This window comes from Bos indicus x Bos taurus, chromosome 10 (genome assembly GCF_003369695.1).
Source record: "Bos indicus x Bos taurus breed Angus x Brahman F1 hybrid chromosome 10, Bos_hybrid_MaternalHap_v2.0, whole genome shotgun sequence".
NCBI classification, from domain to species: domain Eukaryota; kingdom Metazoa; phylum Chordata; class Mammalia; order Artiodactyla; family Bovidae; genus Bos; species Bos indicus x Bos taurus.
This window is the reverse complement of record NC_040085.1, coordinates 101,261,353-101,265,624: the sequence shown is the minus strand read 5'-3', so window position 1 is coordinate 101,265,624 and position 4,272 is coordinate 101,261,353. Positions and strand designations below refer to the sequence as shown.

Genomic DNA, 4,272 nt, shown 5'->3' with positions numbered 1-4,272 from the left:
CCCACGGACACGGAGCCTGGCGGGCTGCAGTCCATGGGCTCACGAAAGAGTCAGACCCGACTTGGTGACTACACAACGTCTATGGTCTGTTATAAAGTTTGGCATCATGCTCATATGTTGTGTGCAAGCTGCTTTTGTCACTTCCTAGAGGTGTTTTCTCTGATGATGAAGTGTTCTTTTCAGCCTGATATTCAATAGCCACATGGTAGTCCATCAGCCACACGGACCGTCATTAATGTACCCAGTCTATTGCTAGACATTTGTGTTTCCAGTTTTCACTGTTACAAATACTGTTGTGATGAATATCCATGGACAGAAATCTTTGTAGCCATTTCTGATCATTCGTGTAAACATACATGCCTGGGTGTGAAATTGCTGGTCCAAGGAATGCATTTATAGACTCTTTATATAATAGTCATGAGGGTACCTTCTGCTGGACTCATATGCTGGACACTGTGCTATGGACAGGGCTTCCCAGGTGGCACTAGTGGGAAAGAACCCGCCTGCCAGTGCAGGAGACATAAGGTGTATGGGTTTGATCCCTGGGTCAGGAAAATCCCCTGGAGGAGGGCATGGCAACCCACTCCAATATTTGCACCTGGAGAATCCCATAGACAGAGGAGCCTTGTGGGCTAGTCTGTAGGGTGGGCTATGGTCTACAAGCCCACCTTTGCACTACAGTCCAAAGAGTTGGACACGATGGAACTGATTTCACACACACAGAGTTCAGTTCAGTTCAGTCACTCAGTTGTGTCCGACTCTTTGCGACCCCATGAATTGCAGCACGCCAGGCCTCCCTGTCCATCACCAACTCCCGGAGTTCCCTCAGACTCATGTCCATAGAGTCAGTGATGCCATCCAGCCATCTCATCCTCTGTTGTCCCCTTCTCCTCCTGCCCCCAATCCCTCCCAGCATCAGAGTCTTTTCCAATGAGTCAACTCTTCGCATGAGGTGGCCAAAGTATTGGAGTTTCAGCTTTAGCATCATTCCTTCCAAAGAACACCCAGGGCTGATCTCCTTTAGAATGGACTGATTGGATCTCCTTGCAGTCCAGGGGACTCTCAAGCATCTTCTCCAACACCACAGTTCAAAGGCAACAATTCTTTGGCACTCAGCTTTCTTCAGAGTCCAACTCTCACATCCATACATGACTACTGGAAAAACCATAGCCTTGACTAGATGGACCTTTGTTGGCAAAGTAATGTCTCTGCTTTTGAGTATGCTATCTAGGTTGGTCATAACTTTCCGTCCAAGGAGTAAGCATCTTTTAATTTCATGGCTGCAATCACCATCTGCAGTCATTTTGGAGCCCCCCAAAATAAAGTCTGACACTGTTTCCACTGTTTCCCCACCTATTTGCCATGAAGTGATGGGACCAGATGCCATGATCTTAGTTTGCTGAATGTTGAGCTTTAAGCCAACTTTTTCACTCTCCTCTTTCACTTTCATCAAGAGGCTTTTTAGTTGCTCTACACTTTCTGCCATAAGGGTGGTGTCATCTGCATATCTGAGGTTATTGATATTTCTCCGGGCAATCTTGATTCCAGCTTGTGCTTCTTCCAGCCCAGCGTTTCTCATGATGTTCTCTGCATAGAAGTTAAATAAGCAGGGTGACAATATACAGCCTTGACATACTCCTTTTCCTATTTGGAACCAGTCTGTTGTTCCATGTCCAGTTCTAACTGTTGCTTCCTGACCTGCATATAGGTTTCTCAAGAGGCAGGTCAGGTGCTCTGGTATTCCCATCTCTTTCAGAATTGTCCACAGTTTATTGTGATCCACACAGTCAAAGGCTTTTGTGTAGTCAATAAAGCATAAATAGATGTTTTTCTGGAACTCTCTTGCTTTTATGATGATCCAGCGGACGTTGGCAATTTGATCTCTGGTTTCTCTGCCTTTTCTAAAACCAGCTTGAACATCTGGAAGTTAACGGTTCATGTATTGCTGAAGCCTGGCTTGGAGAATTTTGAGCATTACTTTACTAGCGTGTGAGATAAGTGCAATTGTGTGGTAGTTTGAGCATTCTTTGGCATTGCCTTTCTTTGGGATTGGAATGAAAACTGACCTTTTCCAGTCCTGTGGCCACTGCTGAGTTTTCCAATCTTCCCAACCCAGGAATTGAACCTGGGTCTCCTGCATTGCAGGCAGATGATTTACCAACTGAGCTATGTGGGAAGTCCCCCACCCCCGCTGCCCCCTCACCACACACACACCCCTAATTAGCTATGCAATGTCAGGGGGAAAATATCAGTGCAGAATTCTGAGTCTCCATTTTCTCTTGTGGAAAACTGGATGGTAAAATTAAATAATCTCACTGCCCATCTCTAAAATGTTGTGGATCCGTCCATGAGTCCACCCATCAGCAATCCTCATCAGTGGGCAACATAGAAGGAGGTGGATGGCCACCGATGCGGTATATTTTCATTTACATATTTAAGGAAGGGCCTTGGAATCATCTCTCCCAGCCTCTGGCATTCAGATACCTGAAATCCCACCCTTAACTCCTTGGGGTTTTCATTCTTCATTCTGCGGGAGCTGTCATTCCTTCTTGAAGGTTTCTTGTTCTTTGGCTTCGGTAACAATTGCTTCTGAACCCTTGAACATGTTCCCTCTGCCTGGGATGCTCTTAGTCCCTGTCTTTACTGAACTGAGTCTGAGCATAACTTCTGGAAAGCAGCCTAAATAAAGCATGATACATGGGTTTGGAGTCAGTCAAGGCCAGGGTCTACCACATACTTACTGTGTGACCTTGGATAAATTATGTATTCTTCCTAACCTCCATGTCCTTATCTGCCTAATGGGATAATGAGAGTATCTCCCTCTTGCGAGCGTAGTGATAAGGCAGTGAGATTGTGCATGCAGAACTTGGCCCATGATGCTTGATTTCTTTTTGAGCTTTCAAGCACCTCGCGTGTACATCTATCTTAGCATTTAACATACTGCATCCTGAATATTCATCATTTCATCTCCATTCATTAGCACTGTGTCTGGCACACGTAGGCACCCAGCCACCATTTGTTGAGGGGATAAATGAATCATGTTGTAAACGTCTTGAGAAGACCCTTTTTTTTCGGTAGTGATTGTTTTGGTTTTTTATTGTTACTACGGTTTATTTCTTTGTTCTTTGTTTTACTACAACACTACCAGCAATGCTTTCCAACCTGGCATGTCAGGAAACAGAATTAATTCCCTATAATAGATGTTTAGGGTTGGGGAATAAGGATGGTCAACCCAGAGAGACAGAACAGCGCCAAACGGCAGTGAGACTGTGCAGAAGCTGAACTTGTGTCTCGGTGCTTCTGCGGGACATACTCTAAGAAGATGCCCCAATGCTTCCTGCTTTCCCTAATTCTAGCAGAACCTCTGGCTCCGTCAGCTCATCGTTATGGACAGGCTCAAGTCCGTCTCTATACAGATATCTAATGTTGCTTGTTTCTCCCTGAACATCTCAATACAACCTCAGAGAACAAATGAGCAATAAAATATCTCAAAGCAGATACCATCACTAAAATTCCTTTAAAAGCATATACATGTTTACAAACAGACTGCCTTGGAAGGTAGCCAGGGGCTGGAGACAGCAGAGAAAGAAAAGAGCAGAGGATATGGGAAGAGGGAGGGCAAAAGGCGTGCTGAAAACTGAGATGTCTTTGGGGGAAGAAAAATCAATATGGTCTATGAATCTTTTAGTATTAGACTGATGGTGAAAACATCACAACAGTTTTTTTTTTTTAAGCATTTAAAAATAATTTTCCATGCACATTAGCTAGTGTTTCTTTAGAGGGAATAAAAAGACCTCACAAGGACCGTATGTCAAAAATATTTTAAGACAGCAAGGGTGCCTTCAATGTGCACATCGATGTCTGGTCCTTCCCTAAAGTGCTACACAGGTTTACTGTTAGTTCCAAGAGCCTCAGACACAGGATTCTCATTCTGATCAACTCTGGGGCTCACTACCAGTGAATGCCTCATTACTTTAAAACAACCTGTCTTCCCTCTATACCCCTCCACATTCCCTTCCCAAATCCAACCGTTCTTGCTCATGGCGTTAGAGAATTCGTTTTGCTGAGTTATGCCCTGCGTAGGTAATGCCTTTGACTCACACATTGCCTCCCATCTCCCTTGTTGTTGTTGCTGTTCAGTCACTAAGTTGTGTCTGACTCTTTGCAACCCCATGTCTGCAGCACGCCAGGCCTCCCTGTCCATCACCAGCTCCCGGAGTTTACTCAAACTCATGCCCATTGAGGCGGTGATGCCATCCAACCATCTCATCC

General features: G+C 44.9%; 1 non-coding gene across 1 annotated transcript; it reads right to left on the bottom strand.

Moving 5' to 3' along the window:
• Window positions 1-2,104: 2,104 nt before the first annotated feature.
• Window positions 2,105-2,176, bottom strand: TRNAC-GCA. The gene has a single exon. It is a non-coding gene; the product is annotated as a tRNA-Cys (tRNA).
• Window positions 2,177-4,272: the final 2,096 nt, after the last annotated feature.